At 41.8% G+C, this 20,913-nt stretch overlaps 1 long non-coding RNA gene across 1 annotated transcript; it reads right to left on the bottom strand.

Moving 5' to 3' along the window:
• Positions 1–8,247: 8,247 nt before the first annotated feature.
• LOC149525845 (uncharacterized) lies at positions 8,248–14,320 on the bottom strand. Its single transcript, XR_016348547.1, has 3 exons — positions 14,036–14,320; positions 12,507–12,609; positions 8,248–8,612 (listed from the first exon to the last, which is right to left on the bottom strand). It is a non-coding gene; the product is annotated as an uncharacterized LOC149525845 (long non-coding RNA).
• Between the last annotated feature and the right edge of the window lie 6,593 nt (positions 14,321–20,913).

The raw sequence follows: 20,913 nt of genomic DNA, 5'->3' as shown, positions 1-20,913 counted from the left end.
TTTTATTTGGCCCCAGAACCCTTTTAAACTCAAAAGAATTTTGTGAAACTCCTAATAACAGTCTAATATATGAAGCTAAAAAAGTAGACCACAAATAAGTAAGGATAATAATAAAAAAGGGCATGAGATCAACATTTAGTTTAATTGCACATATTTTAAAACAAAAATCACATCATATTAATTATTTTTTTTAATAATAAAATGTTATTGTAATGGAATTTTCTTGCAGAACCCTTATTTTTACTTTGTGGAACCCCATTTGGGAAACACTGTCCCAGACTATCAACCCTTGAAGGACTGCAGCCTCGTAGTATAGCTGTAATTTACCAAACCTACTCAGTGTGAAGCAGCATTTGCCATCGGAATTATAGGACATAATGCTCCCCAAGCAGAGAGTTCCCTTTCCTCTGATGCTGTCTCCCCTCTACAGAAGGCCCTGCAAAAATAATAGCCAGACAAAAAATGCACCAGACAATGGGGGCTGTGAAGACAAGGAGGCCTCCAGCCATCCCTTGCTGCATGACGGCTTTGGACTAGACAGTCCCACCTGACTGTCCTCTTTCCTACTGCAGCACATACAAAATACTCGGCTGTGTCTACACTGACACCTTTTTCCGGAAATGCTTAAAACGGAAACACATCCGTGGCCAATGTAGACGCGCTTTTCCGAAAAAAGCCCCGATCGTCATTTTCGCGATCGGGGCTTTTTTGCGGAAAAGACTACTGGGCTGTCTACACTGGCCCTTTTCCGGAACAGTTTTCCGGAAAAAGGACTTATACCCGAGCGGGAGCAGCATAGTTTTTCCGGAAAAGCAGCTGATTTCTTACAGTAAATCGTCACTGCTTTTCCGGAAATTCAAGGGGCCAGTGTAGACACAGCCCTCATGTTTTATGTAAATGGGAGCTGATGAGAATATTGAGGCCCGTATTATAGAAAACGAAGGAGCCATTCCAGCCAGCTGTATTGGAGCCTTTGCATTCACTGTGGTTGCAGGTGTTACATGGACTTGCAAAAATTTAATCATTATTATTCCATGAATGGAAGCATGTATGAAAAAAATACAGTAATATTAATTACGGCTGTCTGAGGCCATTACTCATCAGCTGTTTCCTTGTTTTGTAACTATGCTCTGAAGAGATATGTTTGACTCACCTTATTTAAAACATCTCTGAAGGGTTGACTGGTGCTTGTATGCAGCTCCCAGACCCCCTTCTTGCCTGATGCCATGGCAATGTCATTGGAAAAGAGTAAGCCTTGGGTGATTTTTGAAGCGTGATTCCAGTGTAGAACAGTATTTTAACAGGTCCTTTTGGGTGTGACAAATGCCAAGTAAAGGGAGATAACAATGACTTTAAACTTCAATGTATTTTAACAGGGAGGGGAAGGGATAGCTCAGTGGTTTGAGCATTGGCCTGCTAAACCCATGGTTGTGAGTTCAGTCCTTGTGGAGGCCATTTAGAGATTTGGGGCAAAAATTTGTCAGGATGGTACTTGGTCCTGCTGTGAAGGAAGCAGACTGGACTTCATGACCTTTCACAGTCTCTTCTAGTTCTAGCAGATAGGTACTCCCCTTTGGGGAAAAAAAAAGCATGTGCTCAGAGAGAAATCTCTAACCACAGCATTTCTATTTATAAATTGGCTCATGCTCAATAATGAGATTGTCACATGACATTTCAATTTCACTCCCCATTTCAATTCAATTTTACTAATATGAAGTCTTACAGGTTGGTTTTTGAGACTGTGCAGGATCCTAGTTTGCTCTGAGACAACAGCAGGCTAACTCACAGTAAAACAAAAAAGCAAGTTCCTATCCCGAACATACAGGTCAGATTACTCAGGCCATAGAGCTCGTAAACAACAAGGATTTAATGCACACCCTCATGGCATGTTCATTTCAATATCAGTCAATAATCTTTCATCATCAATTAGCCCAAGCCTGCATGATCAGATACGGTTAGCTGAGCAACAGATGAGAGAAATGAGTCACTATAAAAAAATAGAAACCTACTTATTTGAAACATCCTGGCTTGTAAATAAAAGTTCATTCTAACATTGCATTGATGTTCATCAGAAAAGAAATTGTATTTCCTTAACTATACTGGCTGGCTTATAGAGAATAAGATCATGACAGCAATGTGCTCTGGGATGTTGCACATTAGAATCAGACTTTACTGAACTATTTGTTTTGAATGATGTTGCCTATTTCCTGTTTCTTTCTTTTCATGCTTGTGCAGCTGCCATGCATGTTAAAAGACGTGGCTTATGCACACTTTGAGAAGATAATCGAGAATTGTGTGTACAAGAAGTGCTGGGCATGAGGATTGAGTTTAAGCTGGCAGGTCTCCTATTCATGGCATTATGTTAACCTGCACTACACATTTCCTAGGGTTATCTCTTACAGGATCCGTACAAGGGAATGGCTGAAACTTGGATCTGAGTTGTGGTATTCGGATGATACTTGTCAACATGGTTTCCATACGTCTTTACATTTTTATCCACAGAATATTTTTGGGTGACAATAACACGTGACTCTAATCACTGCTGCTAAACTGTTTAGATAAAACTTCTAGTTCACATTACCGGAATCATACACGTAAATCAGAGATATGCTTTGTAGATAATTCGTCTTCTAGAAAATCACTTCTGGCACTGTGCAATAATGGTTTACAATTAAACGCCCCTGAAGTCTCTTCCTTAGCACAAGAATGAAGTGATCCCTGGCCCTTGGTATGGAGCCTTCAAACCACACACACCCATGAGTGGGCAGGGATTTAGCAATGTGGGAAAGCCATGCCCTTTGATGTTGTTCTACTGCATTTGAAATAGCAAGAAGAGTCGGAAATGTGCTTTATTGGCCCACAGGGAATTTTCCCCAACTTTTTCTGTTCCCTTGCATGCATCTCTGTGTAGCAATCTAGTCCTTCCAGAAGGTAGAACATCAGGATTGCCAAACAGATCCAGGTTACGGGAAGATTGACACTTATTCTCTCGTAATGCATAGATAATCCTCAAATCCATGTCCTTGTGGCACTCTGGAATTTATTGCATCTCCAGATCAAATATGCTCAGTTAACAAGGAAATGTATGGTTATTCTCACGTTCAGCCCTGTGATGTCATTCTGGTGTCTGAGAGCTTTCCAGTTTGTGCAGCATCATTAAAACAGTAATAAATGTTCTGCAGGCCAGGCTATTCTGTCCATTTCATAGATTCCAAAGCCAGAAAGGCCTGAACATCTGGTCTGACCTCCTGTGTAACGCAAGCCATCGGACTTCCCCCAAATAATTTTTAGAACAGATCTTTTAGAAAACCATCCAATCTTGATTTAAAAGTTGACAGTGATGGAAAATCTCTCGCAACCAGTGTTCTCTGTAAAATGAGATTTGGGTGGCCACCCAGGAGAGATTCAGGTGCCACCCACCAGATTAGCAGAGCACCAGATTAGCATTGCTGTGGCAGGTGAGACACATCCACACATGCCTCAGTGCACATAACAAAATTTATTGACCTAAAAAATGAAAGGGAACATTGCTCACCACCCTTGGTAAATTCTTCTATTATTTCCTAGGAATGCCTGCACTAGAAATTTTTCCATAAACCTGAATAACATAGGTAGGTCAGTGTAATTTTAAGGGTGAATCAGGCCTTATTTTGTTAGTTTGCTGATTCCTAAGGAAAGGGGTGTATTGGGGTGTATTCTTTAAGGCTTTGACATGCCCTTTATCTTATTTAATTAAATAAATGTTGCAAGTGATATTGCTGATAATGAAACTTCCAAAGTTTATATTAATGCTATGTGTAAGTTTGTTCAAAGATGTAAATTATCTGAAAGAATTGATTCAGTATTATCGGCTCAGTTTGAGAAGTGTTGTTATTGGAGGAAAGTGCTGAGATGTGTTGTTGCCATTGTGAAACTGCTGTCTTCTTGGGGACCACCTTTAAGACAGTGGTCTCCAATATTCCTAAGCTCAAGGTCATTTTTTGAATTTAAGTGCAATCCAGGATCTACCTCAAACCCAAATACCCTTGCCCACCTCCTTTGTGCCCATTATCTGAGGCCCTGCCCTTGCTCACTCCATCCTCCCTCGGTCCCTCCCCCATTCCTCCTCCTTTTCACAACACAGGGGCAGAGGGTTGGGACACAGGCTCTGGTCTTGAGCTAAGGGATTTGGAGTGTGAGAGGGGCTCTGAACTGAGCTTGGGGCAGGGACTTGGGGTGCTGGTGGGGGTTCATGACTGGGGCAGGGGATTGGAGCTGGTTCCAGCTGTATATTGCTTACCTCAGGTGGCTCTTGGGTGGTGGTGCAGTGGGGCTAAGGCAGACTCACCTCTGCCCTGGCCCTGCACCACTCTCAAAAGCAGCCAGCAAACAATTTCTATCCCAAGTGCTATTGTGCCCTCCCCATTCTGTGGAGATAGACTACTGGGTGGGAGAGAGGCACCTTGACATCAGTGCCCACTCCTCTCCCTTCCTGTTCTGCACAGCAAACAGGGGGCTCCCGGGCAGGGAGGGGCAGCTCCAAGGCAAAGGGCAGGAGTTGCATAGCAGTGTGGGGAGGAGCAGCTGAAGTGCTGGCACTTGATAGCCTCTTGGCCAGACCAGTCAGAATCAATTGTCAGAGGCTCTAAGATCTACCAGTAGATCCTGATCTACTGGTTGGTGACCACTGCTGTAAGAGCACATGATGAATCATCTGTCAAATCAAAAAGGTAATTTTTTTACCTTCCTTAAATAGGATAGTGAATTTGACAATTTTCTCAATGAACATTTGAGAAATTATCAGTATTGTGGCTCTGGAAAGACCAACTTTTTAATGCACCAAACCTACAATGAATTCATTACTATAATGGCAGAGCAGCTCAGAAATCAATTCACTCATGAAGTAAAGGATGCCAAGTATGAGTCCATAATAGTCAATTCAACACCAGTTGTGAGTCATGTAGACCAATTAACATTAATTTTAAGTGATGTGACCAGCAATGGTGAAGTTGTAGATTAGAGTATTTTATTTGTTTTGTCCCACTAAAATCCCACACTTCTGAATGTCTAGAGACAATGGTTTTGGAAATCATTGCAAATTTAGGTTTGGACATCAAAAATTGTCATTGGCAGAACTTTGATAATACTGCAAATATGGCAGGAAAATATTCAGGTCTATAGGCAAGACTGAACAATGCAAATAAAAAGGGAAATAAGAACAACCCCGGAAACTACAGACCAGTTAGTTTAACTTCTGTGACAGGGAAGATAATGGAGCAAGTAATTAAGGAAATCATCTGTAAACACTAGGAAGGTGGCAAGGTGATAGGGAACAGCCAGCATGGATTTGTAAAGAACAAATAATGTCAAACCAATCTGATAGCTTTCTTTGATAGGATAATGAGTCTTGTGGATAAGGGAGAAGGGGTGGATGTCATATACCTAGACTTTAGTAAGGCATTTGATACAGTCTCGCATGATATTCTTATCAATAAACTAGGCAAATATAACTTAGATGGGGCTTCTATAAGGTGGGTGCATAATTGGCTGGATAACCATACTCAGAGAGTAGTTATTAATGGTTCACAATCCTGATGGAAAGGTATAACAAGTGGGGTTCCGCAGGGGTCTGTTTTGGGACGGCTCGGTTCAATATCTTCATCAACAATTTAGATATTGGCATAGAAAGTACGCTTATTAAGTTTGCAGATGATACCAAGTTAGGAGGGGTTGTGACAGCTCTGGAGGATAGGGTCAAAATTCAAAATGATCTGGACAAATTGGAGAAATGGTCTGAGGTAAACAGGATGAAGTTTAATAAAGACAAATGCAAAGTGCTCCACTTAGGAAGGAACAATCAGTTTCACACATTCAGAATGAGAAGCTATTGTCTAGGAAGAAGTATGGCAGAGAGGGCTCTAGAGGTTATAGTGGACCACAGGCTGAATATGAGTCAGCAGTGTGATGCTGTTGCAAAAAAAGCAAACATGATTCTGGGATGCATTAACAGGTGTGTTGTGAACAAGACACGAGAAGTCATTCTTCCGCTCTACTCTGCGCTGGTTAGGCCTCAGTTGGAGTATTGTGTCCAGTTCTGGGCACTGCATTTCAAGAAAGATGTGGAGAAATTGGAGAGGGTCCAGAGAAGAGCAACATGAATGATTAAAGGTCTAGAGAACATGACCTATGAAGGAAGGCTGAAGGAATTGGGTTTGTTTAGTTTAGAAAAGAGAAGATTGAGGCGGGACATGATAGCCGTTTTCAGGTATCTAAAAGGGTGTCATAAGGAGGAGGGAGAAAACTTGTTCATCTTGGCCTCTGAGGATAGAACAAGAAGCAATGAGCTTAAACTGCAGCAAGGTAGGTTTAGGTTGGACATTAGGAAAAAGTTCCTAACTGTCAGGGTAGTCAAACACTGGAATAAATTGCCCAGGGATGTTGTGGAATCCCCATCTCTGGAGATATTTAAGAGTAGGTTAGTTAAATGTCTATCAGGAATGGTCTAGACAGTATTTGGTCCTGCCATGAGGGCAGGGGACTAGACTCGATGACCTCTTGAGGTCCCTTCCAGTCCTAGTATTCTATGATTCTGTGATTCTATGATTCTATGAAATCCCTGTGCTTTATTCATACCATGGTTTCAGCCATTTCTTAATTTTAATCTGCAATGATGCAGCCGCATCTTGTGAGGGAACTAGACATTTTTTTTACTAGGTTCAAAACATTTATGCTTTTTTTTTTTTTTTGGTTTCCACACATCAATGTTACAATTGTGCTTGGAGCAGGCAAATGGAAAACTTTTGACAGTTAAAAGAATTTGTGACACCAGGCAGTCTGCTCATGCAGATGCTGTTTTGGCTTTGAAAATGAGCTATAATGTTATAAAGATAACCTTATTAGACATAGCCACATCAAATTCAGCAAAAACCACATGTAAAAACTGAAGCAAAATCCTTAGCAGAAAATTTTGAAAAGTATGATATTGTTGTTTTTATTATTTTGTGGAACTGTTTACTTCAAAGAATTAATGCCATTAGCAAATCACTGCAAATAGTTGATACAAATATATTGAATGCTGCACAATTGTGAGCCTCAGTTATAAATTTTGAAATAGAGGTTCAAAATGACTTTATGTCCATGGAAGCAGAAGCACTAACATTAACAGCAAATATAGGTTCCTCTGATATATATGATGAGAAGCATTAAAAAACCCAGGAAATTATTTTTCAATGAAACTAGAAACAATAAAATAAATTTAAACGGGAAAGAGAAGATCATTGTTGAGACTGTCAGTGTTATTCATAACACATAATACAGGCAGTCCCCGGGTTACGTACAAGATAGGGACTGTAGGTTTGTTCTTAAGTTGAATCTGTATGTAAGTCGGAACTGGCATCAGCCACTGCTGAAACTGATCAGTTTCAACAGCCGCTGAATCTGGAAACCAGTTCCACTTACATACAGATTCAAGGTAAGAACACCAGGCGTCCCCAAGTCAGCTGCTGCTGAAACTGATCAGCAGCTGATTCCAGGAAGCCCAGGGCAGAGCAACTCTGCCTCGGGCTTCCTGTAGTCAGCCGCTGGTCAGTTTCAGCAGCGGCTGACTTTGGGACGCCTGGGGCAGAGCAGCTCGGGTGCTGCTGGCTTGGTCCAGTAGCGCGGCCGCTCCTCGGAGCTACTGGACCAACCCAGCAGCACCCCAGCTGCTTTGCCCCAGGCATCCTGATTCAGCCACTGCTGAAACTGATCAGCAGCTGAATCAGGACGCCTGGGGCAGAGCAGCTGGGGTGCTGCCGGGTTGATCCAGTAGCGCCAAGGAACGGTGCTGCGGGACCAACCGGCAGTGTCCCACCTGCTCTACCACAGGCTCCCAGCTTTGCTCCACGTCTCCCTGGTCTGCTGTGGGGGGCACTAGCTGCGTTCCCTCCCCCCCCCCAGCAGACCAGGGAGACGTGGAGCAAAGCTGCGGAGGACCCGGGCGGACCCGCGGCTTCCAGATCAGCTGAAAGCGCTGCGGGTCCGGCCCGGGTCCTCCGCCGCTCTGCTCAGCGTCTCCCTGGTCTGCAGACCAGGGAGACGCTGAACAGAGCGGCGGAGCACCTGGCCGGACCCGCGCCGCTTCCAGCTGATCTGGAAGCGGCCGCGGGTCCGGCCCCCGGTGCTCCGCCGCTTTGCTCCCGTCTCCCTGGTCTGCTGGCTCCGCCTGCAGACCAGGGAGATGGGGAGCAGCTTTTCTCGCCCCGGAGAAGGCGGGCGGTGGGACCAGGCGTCCCACTGCTCTAGTTTTCAGGGGGCGAGAAATCCCCGTTCGTAACTGCGGATCCGACATAAGTCGGATCCGCGTAACTCGGGGACTGCCTGTAGTGCAATTGCAGAGTAGAGGTGAATTTCTAAAGAAAACTGTTTAATTTATTTTGCAAGTTTTTTGACAGAAGTAGGGATGAGGATGATAAAAGCCACTACAGTAAAAAAATAAGTGAATTCTACTGAGAGGACATGGACACAAATCTTTTTTAAGATGAAAGAAAACATTTTATATGACGGTTTGCAGGCAAACTTTCCAAATGCAGAAACCATTCTGAAAATATTTTTAACAATACCTGTTGCAAATGCTTCTGGGGAAAGTTCTTTTTCTGTATGGAAACAAGTTAAAATTATTTGCTAAATACAATGAGTCAGGAACATTTTACAAATTCAGCAATATTGACAATTGAAAGTTCCTCTTTACAAAATATTACTTATGATGACTTACTTGACAACTTAGTAAAAAAAAAGGGGGAGAAAGAAAGCTATCTGAATAAGTATTTTTTTCACATTGAATAAGTTTCTTCAGAGGAACTTAACTTTATTTTTCCATTGATGCATCATCTATACATTTTATTTTTACACATTTTTCACGTTAGCTTAATGCAAACACAAGCTTTTATCCAGAAGTTCTCAAATTGTGCTCTGAGAACTCCATTTATGTGGACTGAGGAATTTTTTTTTTTAAATAAAGCACTCTTATCCAAAATACTTTGCAATAGTTAGCTCATGGTACAAACAATATTTGGAAAGATCATTAGGTGGTCCACCGAGAGCCTCAGCAGTTTTCAAGTGGTCTGTGAAAAAAAAGTTAGACTACAAAAATAATTAAGGTGTATCACTTTATTTTCATTTGCTTCTAATTACTTATAATATAGGAGGAGGATGAAGAAAAAGAATGAAAAATGGGAGCGGCAGGAAGAGTGAATTTTCTTTTTTTGGCTGGGTCCCCAGGGGGACCCCAAAAATTAAGCTGAGCACACGGCCCTACTAACTCTAAATCTTCCACTGGGTTAAGGATTCCACGAGAAGAGGGCTCCAGGCTAGTGGAAGGTGCTAGGGGGTGGGGGAGTGAGGACTGTGGCTGGGTGTGTAGGCTCTGGAGTGGAGTCAGTGATAAGTGATTTGAGGTACGGGAAGGGACTCAGGACTAGGACAGGAGGCTGGAGTATGGGGGTATAGGTTGTGGGCTCTGGAAGAGAGTTTGAGTGTGGGAGGGGACTTCAGGCTGGGGCAAAGGGCTTGGGGTCTAGAAAGGGATTCAGGGTATGGGGTCACAGTGCCATGGATCCTGAGAAGTGACCACTTGGAAGTGGCTACCATGCCCATGAGGTTCCTAACTGCGAGGAGGATCCATTCACTATCCTCGCACATGCAAGCACTGCCTTCCCAGCTGCCATTGGCCAGAAACTATGACCAGTATGACGTACTGTAGAAGCACAAATCATAAAGAAAATTCCTACTTGAGGGCTCACAGTTGCAATTCCTGGCCTGTGGGAGCTATGTAGCAGGAACAATGCATGGAGCCTCCCTACGCCTAGGAGCTTCAGTGTTGTGCTTAAACATCAGGGACCTGGAAGCCACTTCTGGGAGCTGCATGGATCCAGGGCAGGTAGGGAGCCTGACTTAGCAACGAGCTCCCACTGCACTTCCAACCAGACTTTTAATGGCCTAATCAGCAGTGCTGACTGGAGTCACCAGGGCCCATTTTTGACCTGACATTCTGGCCAAAAACTGGATGCCCGGCAACCCTCTTTAAATGCAATCCTATGTATTCAAGGCTGCACTGAAATCTTTTTACATCTTTTTTTCCCCACTGATATAGGTTCCAGTCTTGCAAATTTAACCTTAATCTCATGAGCAATCCCACTGAGTCATTAGGGCTACTCACGTTTGAAGTTAGCCACAGTACGTGTAGTATTAGTATATTATTTGAGGGTGCATCTAGACTGGCAAGATTTTGCGCAAAAGCAGCTGCTTTTGCGCAAAAACTTGCCAGCTGTCTACACTGGCCTCTTGAAATTGCGCAAGACACTGACTTTGTAATGTACAAAATCATTGCTTCTTGCACAAATACTTTCGCACTCCCGCTCAGGAAAAAGCCCTCTTGCGCAAGAATACTTGTGCAAGAGGGCCAGTGTAAACAGGGAAGAACTGTTTTATGCAAAAAAGCCCTGGTGGCTAAAATGGCGATCGGGGCTTTCTTGCACAAAATCGCGTCTAGACTGGCCACCGATGCTTTTGCGCAAAAGCATCCGTGCCAATCTAGATGCGCTTTTGCGGAAATACTTTTAACGGAAAAACTTTTTTGTTAAAGTATTTCCGCAAAATCATGCCAGTCTAGATGCAGACTAAGAGCTGGAAAATATAGCTAGTGTTTTGGCTCAGTTTTGTGTTTTGTGACTGAGTTCAACTCTGCCAACTTGAGAAAAATGTGCTTATGGTAGTTGAACCTGGAAAATGGATCTGTACTTTTCAGAGTTATTTTAAAAAATAAATTAGTAATAAGATCACTATATGCTTAAAGAGTGCAATATTTTTTCTTTTTACATATGTTTTCTATACTGTGCTTTGCATACAAAAGTGCTTCCCCACCAACCCTATTAAAGTTTCCATGATGCACCTGTGAATAGGAACTGTCAATTAATCACAGTTAACTAACATGATTAACTAAAAAATTAATTGTAATAAAAAAATTAATCATGATTAATTACACTGTTAAACAATCGAATACCAGTTGAAATGTATTGAATATTTTGGATGTTTTCCAAATTTTCAAATATGTAGATTACTATTACCACACAGAATACAAAGTGTACAGTGCTCACTTAATATTTTTATTACAAATATTTGCACTGTAAAAATGATAGAAAAAAGAAATAGTATCTTTCATTTCACTTGATAAAAGTACTGTAGTGCAAACTCTTTATCATGAAAGTGTAACTTACAAATGTAGAATTTTTTGTTACATAACTTCACTCAGAAACCAATCCCCTTCCCAAAAAGTAAAACTTTAGAGCCTACCCATCCAGGTTTTCAGAAGTCTTAAAAGAGCAACACTCCAAAGCGAAAACTACAGAATTGAACCACCAAAAAAGACAATCAGTCTGCTGCTGCTGGCATCTGATCCAGATGATGAAAATAAACATGTGTCGGTCTGCACTGCTTTGGATTGTTATTGAGCAGAACCCATTATCAGCATGGACACATGTCTTCTGGAATGGTGAGTAAATCATGCGGGAACATATGAATCTTTAGTACATCTGGCACAAAAATATCTTGTGATGCCAGCTACAACAGTGCCATGTGAACACCTCTTCTCACTTTCAAGTGACATTGTGAACAAGAAGCAGGCACTGGCAGTATTATTTCCTGAAAATGTAAACAAACTCATTTGTCTGAGCAATTGGCTGAACAAGAAGTAGAACTGTGTGGACCTGTAGGCACTAAAGTTTTACATTATTTTATTTTTGAATGCAGTATTTTTACATAATTCTTCATTTTCAAATTCAACTTTAATGATAAAATTGCACTATAGTACTTGTACTAGGTGAATTGAAAGATACTATTTCTTTTTTTTACAGTGCAAGTATTTGTAATAAAAATATAAATTGAGCACTGTTAACTTTGTTCTAATTGAAATCAATATTTTGAAAACATAGAAAACATCCAAATATTTAAACAAATGGTATTCTATTGTTTCACCATGCAATTAATTGTGCAGCTAGTCATGAGATTAATCATATTTAATTTTTAAATTGTAAGATTAATCATAATTTTAACCACTTTACAGCCCTACTATGAGTAGAAGTTGAATGTGTATATGCTGGAAACAGCTTGTGATAAAAATCTGCACATTACAAAGTCTTGCAGTTGATTTGAACCTGGAGAATCAAAAAATCTAGTGTTATAATATGTGGTAACTAATTTTAACAAATGCTTCACAAAAGCAAATAAAAATATAGTCCTTGAAGAGAGCTGTCTAGATTTGACAGGACACACCAAGGGGAATAAACAGACATGGGTGATGTGGAGAAGGGAGAGGAAGGGCAACGGTGACAGTAATTAGACTATTTGGTAGCTCAGGCATGTACACATCTTCAAGGTTCTGTTCATTGTTTACTTTGGGGGTTGTTATTGTTCCCTCCGATTAGATGCCAAAATTGAGATTAATGTGTAATTTTTGTTCCTTGAAAAATAGATAGTAAACTTTTGCAACATACTGGAATCCTGACAGTCCGTAAGCTAGAATTAGACCACCAAACTCAAACTGAACATTGTGGTAAAGCTGGGAACCGATATGGGGCAGTTTCTTTGCTCTTTATCCTGAAAAAAATAAGAGTAAGCAACAAGTTAAACACTTGTAAATATTTACTTTAGTTAATGAGAAAAAAAATGGAATCTCAGCTAGATTTTCTATTCCTGACCATGAGAGCCACTTTCTGACCGGGAGATTACTGGCTCCTCTGTCTTGTGTGCTCACTTAGTCAAAGATATTATTGGAGATTTCATATACTAGTACAGTTGTCACTTCGGTTAATGCAGCATGAAATCATCATGATTCGGGATAAGTAGCATTGCATAGTTAGGGCTCAATTCTGCAAACACTTCCATATGTGAATATTTACTTACACAGTCTTGGTGGCTGCTCACATAAGTCTACATGTTTTGCAGGACCAGGTATTAAGGGGAAGATATGCAGCTGGTGTAGGTGGCACCAGAGGTCCATTTGAAGTCAAACAAGATATGACAATTGATGCTAGCTGAGGATCTGTCCTTTAATCTTTTGTTTTATCTATATTTGTCCTTCAGGACATTAGGAAAGTTAGAAGTAATCATTTACAGAGTTAGTCCCCAACCTACTTACTCCCGATAATAGTTAGGGTTATTTTGTTGGGAATAATTATACTTTCAGCAGTTTCAGAGGGGTAGTCATGTTAATCTGTAATTGAAAAAAATAAATAAAAAACAATGAATAGTCCTGCAGCACCTTAGAGACTAACAAAAATGTAGAATCATCAATTGAGTTGTGCCCACAAAAGCTCTTGATACCATTTACAATTTTTAAAGTCTCTACGGTGCTGCAGGACTAGTCATTGTTTTTTAAGTTTATACTTTTAGCAGTGAACATGTATTCTGTGTTCTAATTGAAATCAATATATTTGAAAGTGTATACAACATCCAAAATACTTAAACAAATGGTATTCTATTATTGTTTTGCAGTGTGATTAATTGTGCAATTATTTCTATGATTAATCAGAATAAATTTTTTTAATCGTGAGATTAACAAATGATGTGGGGGAAGTCAGAGACCAATGAAAATATTCAATAAATCTCACCATAATCCTCTATTTCTGACCAAGTCAAGGATCTTCTCTCATGACTATAATATACAGCCTGTCTCAGGTCAGGACAACTGCACCTATATTCTCCTTCCAGATTCCATTGAAGACACCAACTCCAGACTACTAGCTCCTTAGCCATTGCCCTTCTTGGGCAAACCTGTGTCTTTCTCCCCGCTGACCAGGGTCTTTCCAGGTTGTACGGTTCCCTGTCTACACTGCAAGCCAGACTGCCTCTCAACAAACCAACATCTGGGCTTTGCTTTCTTTCCCAAGAATACTAACAGCATAATTGCCTGCTGTTAACACACAACTCTTTCTAAGCAAGCACATTTATTCTTAAGGAGAAAGTGTTACAGAGAAACACATTAAAACAGTAAAAGAACCTACATATATGCTAAAAAGCTTACCAGAGATCACCCGATTCCAACCTCAGGCTCTTCTAGGTGCTAGTCCTTTAAAACTAACAGCTGCATTTTCACTGTGGTTACAAGTTCATAACTCTCAAGTTCAGAGCCAGAATCTCCAATGTTTAGCTCAGTCTTTCCTTTATACAGTTTGACCTTTGATCTTGATCTCTTCTAATAAGTGATCACAGAGAATGGCCCAGCAGAGCATGTACCACCAAAAGGCTGGGTTTTTGTATAACCAGAGGTAGGGAATTTGCATTCACTCCGCCTAGATATTCCCCAGGAAAATCACTTAACACTTTACATTCAAAAGTTCATTCTTGTCTGGCACATTATTCAGTGCAGTCCTTTGAAACCCCCCTCCCTTAGGGTACGTCTAGACTACCGCGTTTTGTCGATGGAAGTTTTGTCGACAGATACTGTCGACAAAACTTCCGTCGACAAAGAGCGTCCAGACACATGGAGTTCTGTCGACAAAGCAAGCCGCTTTGTCGACAGAACTCCGTAGTCTGGACGCAGTGTTACAGGCAATAACACCTTCTGTCGACAGAACTCTGTCGACAGAAGGTGTTTTGCCTCGTAAAATGAGGTATACCAGCGTCGACAAAACCGCGGAGTTCTGTCGACGTTATGTCGACAGAACTCCGCGGTAGTGTAGACGCTGGTATTGTTTTGTCGACAAAAGTCCACTTTTGTCGACAAAACTAGGTAGTCTAGACACACCCTTAGTCTCTCATCTGTACTTCTCCCTCCACTTATAGGTTACCTACCATAATACTTAAACCATTCATTTCATGTAATGGACAACAAAGATACTTAAATGAAATTCAAGAAGGTCTCCCAATGATATAATAGGAAATTGCCATATCTGTCAGGTCTGGTCATAGCTTGTCTGATGAAAAACCTTTCATATATTAAAAAAATGGACAAATTAGATGAAGAGCAGCGGGCTGTAGAACAATGTGATATCTAAAAATAGCCATAAAAGAAGGGAGAAAACAGTTTATGAAGCTAAGGCTCAGCTCCTCAAAGATTTAGCTGCCATTCCCACTGAAACAATAAGAGCCAGATACATTTGAGGACTTGGGCCTACATTACATAAACACATATAGGACTAATCTGGATCCCACTCTCCTGAGTTTCATTAATCCATTCACAAATTACAAGTCTAGGACTTGATCCAGCAACCCTTAAAGAGTTAACCATCAATCCCTATTTTGTATAGTATCTGACTTTCAGTTATAGCTCATGAGCACAGGGATGAGCAGAGGACAAAAAATGAAAATTAGTAGGTGTTGGAGAAAAATATAATGTAGCAGTTAGGTTGGAGCTCTGAATGGCTGGAATTAAGATGCGGCAACTGTTCTGTTAAACTTGACCACTGAAAATGGCTCTCATACCCAACGCGGCTTTTGTTTCACATCTTAAGATAGTTTCATTTTTTACTAAATTTTCTTTTTTTTTAACATATAATCAAGTCTAAAGCAATCGTTTTTCTTCCTCCACAGAATGGAGCCTATTCACAGTAAAACAACCAGCATGTTCTAAGTTAAGATATAAGTAGTTTCACTAGCTCACAAAGCTAAGCATTCACTTCAGTTTTGAAAAAGCTGTTGTTAACTGCACCTAATGGAACCAATGAAGATCGCTACCTGTATAGGAAGTGTCTGTCCTTGATCAAACTCCTTCACCATGGCTGTCTAATTTTTAGCAGATAGAAATGTTTAAAGTTCTTGGCCAAATTCTGCTCTAGTTTACAGCAGGATAAATGTAATGTAATTACATGACTATGGAGTTATTCCAGGTTTAACCCACTGTAAGTGAGAGGAGTAGTTAGCCCTTTGATTCTGTATATGCATGTGTATACTGTACAATTTTTATCCCACAACCCTTATTTACATGTCAGAACTGTGCATATGTGGAAGAGTTGTACAATCAGCAGGGGAACTGACATTCCTGCTGGGTCACTGGGCAAGGGGCAGGGCAGTTCCATGCTCAGGAGGAAAGGGGCCAGGGACAGCCAGCGCTCAAAACTGCCTGAACTGTGGCATCTCTCGCACAACCCTTAGTGCTGCTGGAGCATGTTATGCGGTGCTCCAGCAGTGATTTAAAGGGCCTCGGGCAGCTGCTGGGAGCCCCAGGCCCTTTTCAATCTCTGGGCCCTGGGATAATTGCCCCCTTTGTCTCCTTCCCCCTGTTGGCAAGCCTGACACTCTGAGGGCCCCTTGATCTCAACAATAAACTACCTTTAAGGTGGACAATGAAGCAATCATACTTAAACTAATATTTAACCCAGAAGGCTTTAACTGCCAATGAGGAAAACCCTCCCATGTCAATAGAGTACAGGAATGTATTCCAAATGGGTAGGGGTGGGAGGCACTGAACCACTCCTGGCTAGAGTCAGAGTGTGTATTTCCCAGCACCAACCTGGAAATGTTTCTGATAATAAATGTTTAACCAGTTAATCAATTAAAGGGGATTTTACATCCCTAATGTTGACCTCTTTATACCTCTCCGCCATGGCTGCCACCCGGGGATAAAGGGGGGCAAGGGAAAAGACAGTGGCTCCAAAGCCCAATGATTTAAAAGGGCCTTGAACTCCGGGACCTTTTAAATCACCACCAGAGCCCCTTGTGGCACGGTCCAGGTAGCACTGAGGGCTGGATCCTCTTTAGCCCCGCCTCTTCTACCTGAGGCCCCACCTCTTCTGGGGGCCCTAGAACAAAGCCCCTCACACACGCGCACACACATTGCCCAGGGTCTGGCAAAATCTGTTGCCAGCCCTGGTCAGCACTAAAATGTAGCTCCCACAATTCCACTTCCATGAGAGGCACAGCACTTAAGCAGAGGTAGTTAGGTTGATGCAGCATCAGTGTAGTTTTTATAGGGGCAATTCCAGTATTTGAGGCTTTGTCTTATATAGGAGCCTATTATCCCCCACTTCCATCCTAATTTTCCACACTTGCTACCCAGTCACCCTACTTACATCAACTTTGCTGCCTTTCAGAAACCATCACACAATACTCCACACTGGCAGTTAAATTGGTTCAAGCGCTCTGGTGAGGACACACACACCACCAACACAAGGTCGCAGTGTGGACATGTAAATCTAATTCATTTGCTGTGATGGCTGTATGATGATATAACTTATGGAAACTTACTTTTATAGACTTACCCATAGTATAGACTTGTTCATTGTTCACAGTATTGTTGACCTTTAAATAAAATGAGTTGATGGAGCAGGCATGTAGTGAACTGATGTAAATTTCTGTGATTTGTTAATGAGAGTAGGATGTGATTTGTTCAATGATCAATACTCTTAGGACATGTCTTCACTATGGGAAGGATCAATCCAGTGGGGGCTGATTTATTGCATCCCGCCAACTGCTCTCCCATTGACTCTAGTACTCTATCAGAGCAAGAAGAGTAATGGGAGTTGATGGAAGATTTATTCTGACAACCCAGTACAGTGTAGCCCTCATGGAAAGTAGATCTAAGCTACATTGATTTGAGTTATGCTACTAACATAACGCAAATTAGATGGCTTAGATTGACCTATCTCCATAGTGTAGACCAACCCTCAACATAGAAAGTCCCAGATTTCATTTTAAACCAGAAGTTCATGGCTGTAAATAACCCAAACCTTTTGTGACATATCTTTCTTGAGTTTTATGGGACTGACCCTGCAGGCACTCCATGCACATAGATCTTCCAATGAAGTCAATGATTTTAGGAGAAGGATCAGAGCCAAGTATTTACTTCTTTCTAGTTCAGACTGCTGTCACAAAACAGTGGTTATGATCTTGACCCAACTGGAATGAATGGCAAAATCTCTATTGATGTCAACTGATGACAATTTAGAATGATCCCAGTATACGGTTAAATTGCTTATGCTAGGCATTCCCATATCTATTTGCTTGAAGGACTGATATTGGTGATCATTTATTTACTACTAGAACATTTCTGTGAGATTATTTGTTATTTTTGTAAGTGAAAGGCAGAAGAATTTAGCTAGATGCTGTTGATCATCTGCACCCTTGTGCTGGTATTCCTAGCAAGTACAAACACATGTCCAACTTTCATCCAAAGCTGGAGGGAACTGTGCTAGCCAATTGTACATTTTATTTGGAAGGGGAAAGGGTTTAAAATCATTGCTTGAAGCATATGGGTGTGACAAAGTTCTAAAAGTACAAAGATAGGGAATTTTGTTTCTTCTAGATATGAAAAATAAGGTGTTTCTTCAGCCATGAGAAGGGAACTGAAAACTGAGTGAACCATAGCCTTGCTTTGATGTTTCTATAATTGCTATAACATTTCGGTCTCCTTCACAGTAAACTTCAAATTCCCAATACATTTCCCACCTAAAACAGCTAAGGCTTTGTCTACGTTGGCAAGTTTTGTTGAGCAAAAGTGTGTTTTGGTGACAAAACTTTGTATGTGTGTAAATGCTGCAACATGGCTTCTGTTGGGAAAACTGGCCATTGGCATTTTTTGCTCAGCAAAAGGGACCCAGGTTTTCTCCCAATGAAGTCAAGAAGATTTTGCCACTGGCAAATGGGAGTTGGGCTCAGTACCTGGTTTGTGAGGGTTTAAGGTGTGTCTGCACTATCAAGTTTTGTCAAGGCAACTAATATCGACACACAGAAATTGTTAATGGCAAAGTCACCAATGCATGTGTACACTTGGCCCCTCTGTTGACAGATCATGTTCACATTGGACGCTATCCTGCGGACAGTGGAAGAACTCCCATTAACTATAGTGAGGATTACTAAGGACTTGAGGACTGAGTTATTTACCTTCACTTCTTCCTGCCTTTTGTATTTGAGGGTTTTTTTGAACATCCTCAGTTCAGCATCCCTGACCTTGAATAAAAAACAGGACTATGTAGCACTTTAAAGACTAACAAGATGGTTTATTAGGTGATGAGCTTTTGTGGGCCAGACCCACTTCCTCAGATCAAATAGTGGAAGAAAATTGTCACAACCAAAAGATACAATTGAAAAAATGAACACATATGAAGAGGACAAATCAAATTTCAGAACAGAACGGGGATAGAGAGGGAAGGTACATGTCTGTGAGCTAATGATATTAGAGGTGATAATTGGGGAAGCTATCTTTGTAATGGGTAAGATAATTAATGTCTTTGTTTAAACTTAGGCGTAAAGTGTCAAATTTAAGCATGAGAGGATTCTCTTTCAAGTGTGGTCTTAAAAGGTCTTCAAGCAGGATGCAGGTAATCGAGTCGTTGAGACAATGTCCTTCTGGTTGAAATGGCAAGAAACTTTTTTTTCTTTGTGATCCTGTCTAATATCTGTTTTGTGGGCACTGATTCTTTGGCGAAGTGTCTGAGACATTTGTCCAATGTACATAGCAGACGGACACTTTCGGCACATGATAGCATAAATTATATTTCTGGATGCGCAGGAATATGTGTTCTTGATCTTATAACTCACTTGGTTAGGTCCAATAATGGTATCAGCAGAGTGAATATGTGGACAAAGCTGGCAATGGGTTTTGTTGCAAGGGAAGGTACCAGGGTTGGTATTACTGTGGTATGTCCTGTGGTTGTTGGTAAGAATCATCTTGAGGTTAGGTGGTTGTCTATAGGAGACTGTGGGTCTGTCTCCCAGAGCCTCTTGGAGTATGGTATCCTGTTCCAATATAGGCTGTAGTTTATTGATAATGTGTTGGACAGGTTTAAGTTGGGGGCTGTAGGTGATGACAAGTGGTGTTCTATTGTTGGTTTTCTTGGGTCTGTCTTTAAGTAGATGGTTTCTAGGTATTCGTCTGGCTCTTTCAATTTGTTTTTTTATTTCTCCAGGTGGGTAATTGAGGTTTATAAATGCTTGGTAGAGTTCCTGAAGTTTCTGGTCTCTGTCTGTGGGATTAGAGCAGATGCAGGTGTATCGAAGGGCTTGGCTATAGACGATGGATTGTATGGTGTGTTCTGAATGGGAGCTGGAGGCATGTAGGTAACTGTATGAGTCGGTGGGTTTTCTGTAGAGAGTGGTGTCTAATTTTCCATTGGTGATTTGTACTGTGTAGTCCAGGAAATGGATCTCTAGTGTAGAATGGTCCAGGCTGAGATAGATGGTGGGGTGTAAGTTGTTAAAATCTCTGTGGAATGTCTCCAGTGTTTCTTAGCCATGCGTCCAGATCATAAAGATGTCATCGATGTAGCGTAAGTAAAGAAGGGGTAAAAGGGGACCGGAGTTGAGGAAAAGTTGTTCTAAGTCAGCCATAAAGATATTAGCATACTGTGGGGCCATGCGTGTACCCATGGCTGTGCCGCTGATCTGGAGGTATAAGTTGTTCTTGAATAGTTTGACAAAGGTTGTCTTATTCCAGACTGCATGGCCTGGCTGGAAGGGAGCTCTGCAGACTGTGGTCACTGCTTCCTCTATGGTGAAAGGCCCAAATGGCCCAAGCCCCTCTCTTCCTGAGGCAGGGAGTTAGGCTCTCTGGGGGTAAAGGGAAGTGGCTATATGAAACCTGCTCAATGGGGAGGGATAGAATTAACTTGAAAAATAACCCGATCCTGACTCCTAGGCAGGGCAGGACATTCCCGACTTTAGCCCCCGTCATGCTCCCTGAGTCTCGTCGGACATCCCCACTCCCACTGAAACCAATGGGCCAAAGCAGCGGGGGAGGGCTGTGTCTTCACCGTGAAGTGCTTTTGCCTCGGCTGGTGTGGTCAGCAGGTCCAGCGGCTTTGGGCTGGCTGTGGCGAGGCGGTGGGAGGGGGTAAGGAGACAGTAGGGGGCAGCCCCTTGGGCACTGGGGAGTGTCCGGCTGCCAGGCGGAGACCACTGCCCGCGTGTGGCCGGGCTGGGAGAAGGGCTGGCGGAGCAAGGGGCGGGACAGCCCGGCTCGCACCG

Source organism: Pelodiscus sinensis, chromosome 1, assembly GCF_052426305.1.
Source record: "Pelodiscus sinensis isolate ZL-2025 chromosome 1, ASM5242630v1, whole genome shotgun sequence".
Classification (NCBI taxonomy): domain Eukaryota; kingdom Metazoa; phylum Chordata; order Testudines; family Trionychidae; genus Pelodiscus; species Pelodiscus sinensis.
This window is presented reverse-complemented; position numbering and strand designations above follow the sequence as displayed.